The sequence below is a fragment of the Epinephelus moara genome, chromosome 21 (assembly GCF_006386435.1).
Source record: "Epinephelus moara isolate mb chromosome 21, YSFRI_EMoa_1.0, whole genome shotgun sequence".
In the NCBI taxonomy this organism is placed as follows: domain Eukaryota; kingdom Metazoa; phylum Chordata; class Actinopteri; order Perciformes; family Serranidae; genus Epinephelus; species Epinephelus moara.
In genome coordinates this window covers 25548122-25562252 of record NC_065526.1, presented here as the reverse complement: position 1 = coordinate 25562252, position 14131 = coordinate 25548122, and positions in this window count along the sequence as shown.

The following is a 14131-nucleotide window of genomic DNA, read 5'->3' as shown; positions in this document are numbered from 1 at the left end:
ACTGACAGAACCCATAAGCTGTCATGTTTTCTGTGATGGATTGTTTACCTAAGGCGATTTTCAGGACCGCTGAGGATGTTTTTCATAGTGGACAAGAATGAGCTGCAGCACAAGGCTCCTTCTGAAGGGAGAAAAACAACAGTGATAAAAATGGAAAGGAGGGGAGAAACTTAATTACTGGCACAAGCCAAAAAAAGATAAAGTACTTGAGATCCATGATGCAGCACGACCCTGTCTCCCTCTAAACCATCCTAAAAGAGGCCTGAGCTGTTGCTCTGCTATGCCAGAGTCAGGATTCTTGTGGTTTTTGTGGCCGCTGGCCCATCCAGCGGCCTCTGGCCTTCTCTGACAGGCCCGTTTGTCCTCTGTGGTGCCAGCTGCCTGGTGAACACACAGGCTGACTCGTCATGGTCCTGCTCTGCTTGAAGAAGAGGAAGCAGAGGCCTTCAGCCGACTGGAGCAGCAGTGATTTATGCTAAAAGCACAACCATAACCATAAATATACATGATTGATTCTTCTAGTGACCAGAAAACCAGCTCTGTAGGTACAAAGTGTTTGAAAAGAGGGGATAAAAGGAAAACATGAAAAGAAGTAAAGCTGCCAGGTTGCTTCTCCAGAATGGCATGTTGGATGGTCGAATAATGAAAACCCCCCCGCCTCCCCCAAAACTCCCTTCCAACATCAGAATTGGATAAGCTACTTCAAACACTACCAGTGACTTTAATGCCGTGATTGGCCAGTTGTGTTGAGAGGAGCAGCTGGGTTTGAACTTCTTTCTCTAGCTATAGTTGTTTATTTCTTACACAAATATTTCTGTCACTTTCCATGTGAACAACCGAGTGTAACACTATGAATGTTCTCCAGAAGAAACTGTCTGTAAATGATATCCCCATATTTATAACATTTGCCTTCCGATGTATCTGGACAACACCTGGTACAAACTAGTTTCTTGGAGCATAACCTGATCCTAATGTTTCTGAAGAAATTAGACATGCACACATGTACGACGCCTACGACCCCACAATTACTGTGCTGTGTAACTGACCACATGGTGGTGTTGCTGGTAACTCTTCGCTTTATGGCTCATGATTTGTGAGCTAAAACGCAAAGTGTTCAACAAATGGCCTCAAGCAGATGCCCAGATGGCACCTCTGGTATGAAACTTATATTAATTCAATTATTCATTTTTTTCACTGTAGTGTCACCTATTGGTCAAATGGCATTAAACTGTAGAGTTATGGCAGTTCATGCAACCCTTTCAAGAGTTTGGCAACCAAACAATGTATCATCATAAAATGGTTCATGTGATATCTTAAAAAAATGCACATATGATTTGTATCATATGAAACGAATTAGTGCCCCACGAATGGCATCTTCACGTTACGCAGTAAGCGTAGAGTTACATACTGCAAAGTTATGGAATTTGGGTTTAGACAAAGTTATATACGGTAGGTTCGGTTTAGGCAGGAAAATATACGTAGGTTAGGTTTAGCAAAAAAAGAAACATGGTTGGGCATCATCACGTTATGCACTTAACACAAAGTTACATACTTAATCTAAAATTACATAGATTAGGTTTAAGAAAAGAAAAATGGTTTGGCATCAACACATTACCTACTTCATCTAAAGTTAGGTACTTAACGTAAAGTTAGGTTACGTTTAGGAAAAGAAACATGGTTCAGCATTGTCTCATTACCTACCTACCTACCTACTTCATGTAAAGCTATACATAAGTCATGTGGGTTAGGTTGAGGAAAAGAAACTGTACTTAACATATAATTACGTTGGTTAGGTTTAAAGAAAGGTTACGTTCACAACATTTGGTTATGTAGTTTAGGTTTAGGTAAATAAAATTACATAGGTTAGATTTAGAAAGGTACAGTTATGTAGGTTAGGTTTAAGAAAAGAAACACGTGACAACATACCTTAGAATAACTCAAAGTTCACTTTGTTTCACGCAATATACAAACACCTGGGGGAAAGTCCTGTGTTTGTTTGACCCATTCATCATCCCAACCTGCCTCTTTATGCTGACTTTTGCTCTTCACTGTACTTCCTTCTTTTCTCCCATCAGTGCCCTGATCACGTGATTACAGCCATTCTGAGGGGTTGCACATGAATTCAAATGCATAACTCTTCGTAGGTATACATACTAACAGTGCATGTGAACAGCCTGAACCATTCACGTTAAAGAGTCGATACTCCAAAACAAATGTATGTATTGTGTCTGTAGTTATCCACATATGGTAAGTATCAACTTTAGTAAAGAAATATGAGGGGTTGAAAGCAAAAAATGCATTTTTAAATACTCAAAACGGCTGAAAATCTGGTCAACTCAGAGTACAAGTTATTAGACTGGTGCCTTTAAAAACAAAGGAGGCTGGGGGCAAAATTATATGTGAACCTGTGAACCATCTTTGTCTGTAGCATTTATTGATTCTCAATGTATAGCTTTTTGTGATGGTATCGCAAACTGTATGCTGTACTGCAGCCAAAAATCTTAACACCTTGATCCTAATAAGGTCACCAACTTTATCTAAGCTTTGTATTCAAGGATTCAATGGACTTAATGCACAAAATGTTCACACTGTTGACGCAGTTTAGAACCATTTGTCCAACAAGTTCTAAGTTCACATAAATAGAGACAGCAGATGTCCAGGCTTTCATTTTGGTGCTTTATAAAATCATGTGTTAATAGACTTTGTTCAGCATAATAATGTTTGCAGGGCAGCATCGCACCACAAAACATGAAAAAAGGAGTCAACAATAAATTACAGTTCTGTTGAAGGGTTGCCACGAAGTCAGATATAGAGATTTCATTTTATTTCTGTCCAAGTGGTTTTCCCCTGGGTGTGACAGGCAGCTGCATGCTTCAAAGGCTCTGGCATGAGTCTGAAGAGGAGGAACAGAGAGCTGTGAAATGCTTTCTGACCATCCAGAACGTTCTGCTCACAGGTGGCAGGAAGATGAGTGGAGAGCAGCCTCGCAAGTCAGACGTCTCACTGTGGATTCTGGTGACACTGGGAGATGAAGTGCTCCGCCAGAGAGCTGAAAATGCATCCATCGCCGCCTTTTAAAGTCTTGCCATCACTTTTAAATTAGTTGAACTTTTTTTTTAGACCTTGTTTTCAACCAGACAAGTCGATGACATTCTTATTTACAGCGGGGCTTTAAGACGAAGGAAGTTTGAAGTAATAAAAAGAACTTTTCATATAAATAAATGCCTGTTTTGACAGCTAGTGCCAGTTAATAAAGGTTTTATATTTCCGTGCTGTAAACATTTATGAAAGGGAATATCTCATGCTGCACATAAAAGGATGCATTTTTTATGACTTTGGAAGCTGTTTGTAATGTGTAGATACAGGAGGTCACTGTATTCTGTCAAAGCAATGCATCATCAAAGTTTAGAAGCTGCTCGATTCAAATGGACTTGGACTGGTTGTCACTGGATTGTAGATGTTTAAATAAACAGTTCAAAGGGACTGTGAACCCCGAATAAAAAAATACATATTAACCCTCTCACCTGCAGTGCCATTTATCAGTTGAGATTGTTTTGGTGTGAGTTACCGAGTGTTGGAGATATCGGCCATTGAGATGTCTGCCTTCTCTCTGATATAATAGAACCAAAATAAATACATAGGAATAACTCAACAGCAATGTCTCTTTCCATAACCATGACCAGATTACTCAAGATAATCCACAGATCTTGAGCGGAGCGTGAGCAGTTTCATGTAGGAACTTGTTCTTTTTTCTTCGGAACTACATCTGTCAACCGCATCAACAGGCAGAAGGAAGTGTGCATCTACTCATGACGAGAGGCATTGATGGTATCCTCCTTGGCCGAGCTGTAACGTTAGCTAGCTCAGTGGTGCTGGGTGAGCTAGCGGGAGATGCACACTTCTTTCTGAGTGGTTATACAGTTAGAAAGAAAATAGTCCCTTCATAAAACCACTCACAACATGATTTCTGAAAAGAGACATTGCTGTTGAGTTTTTCAAATGTATTTTTTGGCACTTTGAGCACCACAAGCCGAGTGCCATCTAGTTCCCTTATACTGGAGAGAAGGCAGACATCTCTACAGCTGATATCTCCAACACTTGGCAACTCACACTAAAACAATCTAGGTTGATAAATAGCACTACAGGTAAGAGGAAAAATATGTATTTTTGATTTTGAGATGAACCTTTACGGACTTCTTGTCCACATCACATCATTATTGTAGCTGAATTAAAGACAGGCATGATTAAAAAATTATGGATGAAACAGAGGCTGAGTTTTAGAAAATAAAAAAACGTATAATATAGTTTATTACCTCTTAAGACAATCTGAGATAGTTTAGATTTAAAGTGATATTAAGCTGAGGGTCTGGACTTTAAAGGGAACAAATAAGTCATCAATTATTAATGCTATACTGAAAATATAAATTGATTGTTGTTTGCATCTTTAGGTTACTGACTGTGTAATGACAGCCGTGTTGTATGTCATGTATAGGCCAACTGAAGAGTAGCTGCTGTGATTGTAAAGTGTGCCTCATTTACTTTCCTTGCTGGAGAACAGTGTTTACCAACCAGTCAGAATATGTCTTATTATTATGCAAAATTAAAATATGGATCAATTTAAATTTAGGCAGGTTATCTACTTATCTTTATATCACTGACACTAATGGTTTTCAGGCATCCAAATGTATTGAAAACATCCAACCCACAGCTGTTCCTACATTATAGTTTCAAAGGGAAGGAAAGGCTCTTTTGGTGTTTTAGAGGGGTTTTTTTCTATGTTGGCGTTCAGACAAGTTTGTTCATCAGGTTCCTGTCAGGTGGATTCGACCTCTGCACTCACAGCCCGGAGCAGAAGGGATTGTAATCCTTCCCTGGATTTTCAGAGTGATGAGGTCAACAGCGTTTGGCTCTGCGCTGATGCTGTCTGGCTGACTCACTTATTTCACACCACCGCACTGCAGCTGCAAGACAGGCTATGCTTTTTATCATGTTGTGTTACTAGGTTATTGGTCTTTAAACTTTTATCTAAGGTCAGGTCACTTCTCTAGAGGTTATCAGAGGAAACTCTGGGAGGAAGTCACTTAAATGATGTAGAAACCAAAACACAATATCACAATACAACAATGGGAAAGCAGTTAATGTGACAGTTTTACGACAGTTTTCAATACAAGTTCACCATTATCAGAAATCGTAAACGTTATAAAAATCAAGTGGTTGAAGCACTTAATATCTAAGATTTCTTAGAAAACCTCCAATGCAACACACATCTTGTACAATTTCTTATTAAGCTTCTTCTGTAAGCACAAGACTGAAAGCAGGAAATTATACCTACTATCTACAGTATCTGTATTTTAAATAAATTGTTTGAAATTGATAATTATTCATATTTTTAGAAAATAAATCCAAACCCAAAGTGGTCAGATATCCCCTGCACTTTTCAGAGGGCAGTATTGATCCCTTCACTTCACTACAGTCCAAAAACCAACATTGTACTAAACTAGAATTACTGCCTCGTGGTTACACAGGTTTGCCTCCGCCAACCAGTCAAGCTGCAGTTACAGTTTATAACCATGTCTGTCCAGGCTGTAGCCATGACAGCAGGGGTCCATGTCATTGGTCCGACAGCCCATTGGTCCAACATCCCATTAGTTCAACGGTCTGCGGTGCTGAACGGCTCCCGGCGGGCGTATTTCTACCTTGATGATGCGCCGCGACCGGCTCTGGGTCAGCTGGGAAAGGCTTGAGACGAAGCAGGCTCACGGCTTATGTGTTTGTCACTTTCTTTTTCATTTTAACCCACACCATGATCTTTTCCTGACCCTAACCAAGTGGTTTTTGTGCCTAAACCTAACCAGACCTTAACCACAGGGCATCATGATGATTTCGGAACAACGGGACTTCGGAACAATGGGTTTAATATGGTCGGAACAATGGGCTGTCGGACCAATGGACAGTTCCCTGACAGCAGACGATGCTTCAAATATGAATATTACTGCAAAGACGCTATAAATCCTACAACATGGACGTTTCACACGCATCTTCAACCTGGCAGCACAGATCTACGCAATCAGAACAGTTTCAAGGTGTGCACCTAATATTAGAGTGTCCCACAAAATGTCTCCCCTTCTGTTCCTGAGATATGACATTGAGTAATGGCCAGAAAAGTGTTTTTTTGCAGAGCATTATGATGTCACAGTGAAGCTGACCTTTGACCTTTTGGATGTAAAATGTAATGGAAAATTCCTTATTTTATCCTATCAGACATTTGTATGAAATTTTGTCATAATAAGCGTATGAATTCTTGGGTTACGGACAAAAACATGTTTTGTGAGGTCACAGTGACCTTTGACCACCAAAATTTAATCAGTTTAAGTCCAATTGAACGTTCGTGCCAAATCTGAAGAAATTCCTTCAAGGTGTTTCTGAGATATCACGTTCATGATGGGACAGCCGGATGCACAGACAGACATACGGGTGATGGACAGAAAACCTGAAAACACAATGCCTCCAGCCATGGCTGTCGCACATGTCGAGGAATAAAAACAAACAGGAAAAACTACACGAGCTAGGGCCACTTCGAAACAGTGCCTGCTCAAGCACCCAGTCCCCCTTCCGTCTCCTCTCATGCTGTCATTCAAACCAATTCAAGCAGCCCGCAGCTTAGCCGAAATGTTACCATGATGTCCAAACCCTCAACTTGCAAAAGATGGAGGACATAAGAATGAAAACAAAAGAATGTGAATGATGTCTTCAGACTCAATCTGTATAAACTTAGCTAACATTACATTATTAATATCCATAGTCAGATCATTATGAAAACTGTAATGTTGAATTGCCGTGTTTTTACATGTTATTAAGCGCAGTCGATTCACCACTGTGCTGCTTCACTAATTTCATTATTAGAAGGTTGTTTTTTTTTGTTTTTTGTTTTTTAAATCATGTATTGTGTCTGTGAATAAGCAGGAACAGCTGCCCCTGACAGGTGATAGGCAGAGAGCAGGAGCTGCGTGTAGACAGTAAAAACACTGCATGTAGATTAACACAATCTCCAGAGTGATTTAATTCTGCACTTTTTTCACCTATGCAGTGAGTCAATACATGGATCAATTTTAGCACAATTTGCTCTATAAAATATGTTACAATCATCTATTTCATGAAGGGGACAAATAGGAATTCATTTAAAAAACATGGTCATGTTTTGTTCTACCTCAGGTAGGGTTGTCTGAAAACTACAGGTTTTGAGGATGTGTCTGCACTAACTGTCCCCCCCCCCCCCCCCCCCCCCNCCACCCTCCTGGGCCCACAGTACTTTCATCTGTTACTAATTTAGATGCTTTAAAGCGGAGACAAAATGTAATTTAATGGCAATTCATTACTGTTCACATCACTTGTCAAAAACATGTCTGTGCAGAGCTAAAATCTGCTCTTTGAGTTTTCAGCTGTTGAGCTCAAAGAGCAGCAGGAAGCAGCAGGTACACTCATGTTTGTGCTTTGGTGCCTTTTGAGTGACGGGGAAATTGCTAGAGGGTCACATTTCAAAAAGTACCATCACACCCCTTAACATTTGATCTTCTTTCTGTGTGTGAGTTGGTGTGTGTACGTGTCCAGGCCTGAAGACAGGAAAGGCATTAAGAGGATTTTTTGATCTTTTTAACAGTGCGGATTTGTTTGTTTAAAGACTTCCAAGCGCACACATGAGACAGAGGTTGAGGTTAAGTTTCATTGACATAATTGTATAAAAATGATGTAACACTAATACAATAGAAACTGACAACAAATTTAAGAGCTTAAAACCGTCTTGCCAAAGCCTGTAAAGCAGTAAAAAGATGAGCGTGGGAGCCAGAGTCAGACTATCTGTGCGAGTGAAGTGGTCAGAGCGCGGAGATTGATGGATTCTCAACGCAACACCACTGATGTGCGCTGCAAGTTTTCCATGAGCAAAGACACATTTGCGGTGTGTGTGTGAAACAGAATGTGTCCCAGATTTTCTCTCTTCTTCTTCCTCCCCTCTTCGCTCTCCTCTCTTCTCTGCGGGCTGGATGGAGGGAGCTTTGATGTGGCACTCTCTCAGTGTTGTGACCGCAGGCCCAAGAGGAACCAGATGCTCTTTGGACTGGCTTGTGGTGGTGAGGCATATGTATAAATAAAAAAAAAAAAGACGAGAGAGAAAAGATGGTTGCAGGGCTACAAGGGGGGGCTGCCTCCATGCCAGCCAAGTTTACTGTAAAGTTTCCAGTACCAAAGCTGACAGAGCAGGGTGTTGTTGTTCAGGTGACCGTCGTCAGGAAAAAAACAGCAGAGATGAGCATAAATGTTCTCACATTCACAGCTTGTGTAGGCAAATAATTGTTTTATAGCAGAAACCATCAAATCATCAGCATACATGGATGTTGTATTTGGGTTCAAGCCAGCAAGAACAAACACCAGTAAATAAGAGTCAAGTCTCTTCAAGTGACCCTCTAGTTCCTTTTGTTATCAAAACTCAAGCATTTAAAGGACAACTTCGGTATTTTTCAACCTGGGCCCTATTTCCCCATGTGTATGTGTGCGTATGATTCATAGGTACAACTCGTTCTAAAATTGGTTCAGTATTGAGGGAGGCGGATGCAGCCGGGAGCCGCGAAACGAGCTAAAACGGTAACAGGGGCAAATACGTCCTGTATAAGTTTGCGCATTAAAAGTGCTTTTTTTCGCCACTGACCGGTTCAGATCGCCAGTGCTATCTCTCTAAATAGCATAGTAAACGTTTCCCTTACCTCTGGGCTGTGTGTGACGTCATCTCACGAGAGCTTTGATCCACTGTGTCTGTAGCTCTCTCTACTCGTGGGGCAGCCGTTTTCTTGAGGAAGAGGTGTTTCGGGATTGGATGTCTTCTCTTCTTCGGCTGGCAGTAGTCATCTTGGGAGAAGTGAACACTGCAGACTCGATGGTCTGCAAGGCGTAGTGTCTGGACAGGAGTGTTAGCATCCATTTGTAGCACAACTAACCACAACTTCAGCATCTCGCCGTCTGACAAAGGCAGCCTATGAAAGCTGTGCGGGGTGTTGCGCGACATCCTGTTCTTGCAATTCGGATAAGCACAAACACAAACCATTGTTTTCAATTGATGCAGTAAAACTCTCAGCTGTACTCTGGGACAACCAGCGCCACTCGAAGCGGCGCTCTGCATGGCTCCTCTGTTTTCTTCCAGCAACAAGCAAAGCTCTCGCGAGATGACGTCACAGCCCAGAGCAAGTGAAGGGTAAGGGAAATGTTTAGTATGCTATTTACAGAGATAGCACTGGCGATCTGAACCGGTCAGTGGCGAAAAAAAGCACTTTTAATGAGCAAACTTATACGGGACGCATTTGCCCCCGTTACCGTTTTAGCTTGTTTCGTGGCTGCCAGCCGCATCCGCCTCCTTCAATACTGAACCAATTTTAGAACGAGTGGTACCCATGAATCATACGCACACATACACATGGGGAAATAGAGCCCAGGTTGAAAAATACCGAAGTTATCCTTTAAGTCCAACTAAACATGGATGCATAAAGGCAACTGGATACAACGTTGGAGACGGGACTCCAGTCTTTCCTATGAAAATTGCTCAGTAGCACATGAAGCCAAAAAAGTTTTACTTCTGCATATAAAACTATCCAAATATTCAGCACTGCTTCTGCACTGTGCTGCCCATAGAGCAGTCCCACTGGAGACCTCTGCCAGCCGAGCAGGCTACTTCCGGTGAATGGGGATAAAACGATTCGATCGCACAGCCGTTCTAGACTTTCCAAATCAGTTATCAGACAGAATGGTTCAAATCTCATTTCACAGTGGTTGTGACATTTAAAATAATGTATCCATTGATTTACAGACGCCTCATCCACCATGTAAGTCAATGGGAAAAAGTGTTTTGGGCAACAGAGCATCAAGTGACCATGGAATTACACTGTTTGGCCATTACGAAAATTGGCTTCAAAGCACGGCACACTTCATGGGGGCCTGCAACCAAAGGGTTGAGCAATTTTTGTGCTGAGTGGGCTGGCTCAGCCAGAAAGGACATTTAATATGCCTGCTCAAATACAACCAAGATACATGGAAATCTGACCGAACTATGCGGCATGAATGCTCACTGAGCCACTTTCATAGGAATGGATGAGTCGCCATCTTGGATTACATTATCCAGTTCTCGTAAAATACCAATGATAGGTACTTACACTAAAGTTTTAACTGATAAAGCTCTTTGGACACTGATATCTTTATACTAACACAAGACTTATTTTCTCTCTAAAGTCTTTCTAAAACATAATTTTGACCATGACACAACAAAACTGAAACTGAAATGATTTAGCCCTGCTGATAACTGATAAAAATGAATGAGGCAAATGCTCAAATAAAAGTTGATTGCACTGACAGTTTTTGTATCTAATATCAACACTGGAAGATGTGACTTACTGACCTTACATTTGTTTGCGTTTTAAGAAATGGCTGGGTACTGAAGCTGGACTTGACTTCAACGTCAGCAGTTCAGAGCAAATAATATCTCTTTTTACCACAGAAAGATCTGAGTCAAATTCATGTAAGTCACATGAGTCAGATTCTGCTGGACTCATAGACAGAAGAGGACTTTTTATTAGAGGAAAAATATCCTGGACTGTGATTTAATGAGGAAGAAAAAAGATCCTGACAAAAAGTCAACTCAGAATCACAAGACTAGACCTTCACACTGTCACTGAAACATTTTAAGTTCCTCTCTTGCACTGGTTAAACCCCTAAAACTCACCTCTGTTGATCAAATAACATATTTATTTATTTTAAAGTCCCTTCATGCCTTAAAATGGCTTATATGGCTCTGCACGTTTACCTCATTTAGTATGCACAGATCTATGAATATGCAATGTAGCCCTGCCCCTCAGTCCCTGGCCTGCAGCTCAAGCGTACCCGCTCACATTCGATTCTGCTCATTGAAACACACAAACCTCTGCTTGTAAACAGTAGCAGATAACATGAGCCTTCAGCTTGACTATGTTACCAAACAGCTAATAATGTGTTGCTATTAGATAAACAAATGCTGGCTCTGAAAAGTTGAAGTGTGAGTGAACCCTAATTTGCCAATACATACATACAGTACAATAGCTACACCTGGCTTCTCACCGTTTTGCCGTAGTGTTATGGAAAGCTCCACCCTGCAGGTTGATGGGATTGGTTCCTAAGCTTGGTGATGTACAAACCCTGGAAGTCAGAATCAGACTGTAGACCCCCTGTCTAATATGATAATATTTCTTCAGGGAGTGCAGTTAGTTACAGTGTGGGCTCCATGCTTACTCCCACAGCTTGTCGGACCATCACAAAGGGGCGGGGCTTAGCGAAGGCTCAATTGGTTAAAGTTAATTTATGATTGTAAATGTTTCATCCAACCTGCTTCGTGTTCCTCTGCGTTAGTTTGCATTTTCCTTCATTTCCCAGAATGACTTGTGGGAACACCCAAAGAACATGCCTGAACTTGCTCCTTTCAGCTGTGGGTTCTCTGTGTGGGTGGAGGGAGTGATGGTGGCAGTAAAAACAAGACAGCGGGAGTTATTCTGGTTCCCAAAAGGGAAAAGAAAAGTGTTGCGGCTGTTAAACAAAATGCGGCATGTTTTGCTGTTTGTTGTTGCTATACAGCAACAACAGACTGTTGTAGGACATTATGACTACACGCTGCGGAGGAACGGGTCTCTCCGCCTCTTATGCAATTAATTTCTAGAAGTAGATGCAGCCTGCAGTTTGCATTTTGGATCATTAAATATATCTCTAATTTTAAACTCCACTGGTGTGTTCTTATCTACATTTGGTCAGACTCTGCAAAACAGTAAAACAGACTCTTAAAAATCTACTGTACATCTCCAGTGATTGTTAAGAAATGTTTTTCCGGGTTGACTTTTCCCCTGAGGACACTTCAGCAGGCTGAATATTTGCTGACACAGCGGGTTTCTGTACCCGGCTCCTGTGTTTGAAGGACAGTCTGTCTGACCACCAGGCCACCAACAACCACACCAGCATCAGCAGCATGACAGAACACAAGCTGAATCAAATCCGTCTCCTCCACGACTCTCCATAACCGCTCGTACTGTACCATTACACAAACCTCATAATAGTTTTGATTTATGACCCTCATGTGACATTGTAGAGTTTGGCAGGAAGCCTACGCAGCTCCGTCTTTGGCTTCCACCACAAGAAACATAAAGGCGTACATTAAGAATTTCCCTTGGGTCGCCGGTCACAGGGGACGTTTATGTAGCTGAGACGACATGAAAAGCAATGAAAGCTACAGACAGAGCGATTAATTTGACCTCTTTATAACGATGCTTTCCCCTCGCTGTCTGCTGGGAGAGGAAGGAAAGATTATGGCAGAAAGAAAGTCAGTATTTCCACCATTTGTTTCCTCTCTGCTTCATTTTTCCCTCCATCTCTCTGTGAGGCAGAAATGACATGAAATGTTTACCTCATACGTCAAATAACTGTTTATGCAGTAAACCGAAGCAGGGCAGCACAATGGCAGGGTAATGGATGCTAGATGCTAAGTACAATGGAGCCATCCAAGTGTTTTGATTGGAGGGCAATCGAATTCCGGCAGAGAATAAACAGAAACAACTAAGAGCTGATTTTGTTTATTAAAGACAAATACAGAGAGCAGTTTGGTGAGTGATAGTGTTTGAGTCGGCTGCCGGGGAATTTCAAGAGGTTTTAAATGAGCTGCAGGATCAGAAACAATTTAATCGTAGTAAATTACACACAGCAGAGTTTGTCTCGTTGACTTTGGAGCAGAGGCGTATTGACAACTTAGAAATATACAACTTGACTTACTGGCAGAGGAGGGACCAAGTCACAAGTAGGCTAAGTCTCAAGTCTTTGAGTTTCAAGTCTGACATGCTGTTCTCCAAAATGCCAATTTAAAATTGCAAAAATCATGAACGCTTTTTAGAATTTGTATTTATTTGTCAAAATTATTGCAACTGATCTTAATCCTAAAAAAGTAATGCTGATATTCACTTTCACAGCATACAGCAATATTAACTTGTGCTACTATTAGCTCACAGTACCCACATTAGCTTGCTAACTATATTTATATTAGCCTCAACTTCTTCCCCTGTTTTTGTGCAACTTCAGTTGTCAAACTAAGTTGGAAGTTGCTGCATCTCCATCTGTTTTACATACTGCAATTTCTTTTGTGTTGACCATTGAGTAGTTTTTGTATGTAAATGAAATTACTTGTGGCATCGTTTTTTCCAGCCCATAAGTAATGTGACATTAATTCTTTATGGTTCTCTCATGTGGATCATCTGAGGAATTAAGTGTCGATTTGCTGGGAAAAAAATAGCATTAGTTGATCTGGGAAATGAACTGATTTGTCAGACGCTTTTTAAATAATATACTTTTGAATCTTTGGTTTTGGGTGATTGGATTTTTGGGTGGTATCAAGTGTTTTCAAGTCAAAAGGCTCAAGTCCAGTTATTGGTGTTGAGGTCCAAGTGGAGTTGCAAGTCTCCTTCGATTTTGTCAAGTCTAAAGTCATCAAATTTGTGACCCGAGTCTGGCTCAAGTCCAAGTCATGTGACTCGAGGCCACACTTCTGCTTCCTAAATTCCTCAGACTCTGTTTTACAAGGACTGCAGACTATTGGATTATGAACAGAATCAAACGTTTGGCACTGATGGATGTTAAAGTAGTTCAGTCAGGAACACTTTAGTCAAAGAAAACTTTATTCCCATTTGCAGTATTATATTTGGTGGTATGGTTCTATTCTGAGCCCTCTCTGCCTTTCCTCGGGCCTATGCAGAAAACCTCTTCCACGTGCCTACATGGAAAGCCTAAGGCAGCGAGAGCACATCCCTCCGCCCTTCCATTCCATACACAAGGAAAGCCTGAGGCAGAGAAAGCAAATCTCCCTGCCCTTCCATGTGCCTGCATGAAAAGCCTAAAGCAGGGAGAGCAGCAGCAAAGACCCGCCGGGAACAGAAGAGAGCAGCATCAGTGACAAACAGAAATGACATGATAAGTCAGACACAGCATGAAAAGGAGGAGCTGGGGTGGAGGTGGGTTGCAAAGCGGCTTGCAGAGGAAGGAGCAACAGTAGGCAGGCCAGAGCAGTTCAAATAGGGCGCACTGAAAGAGA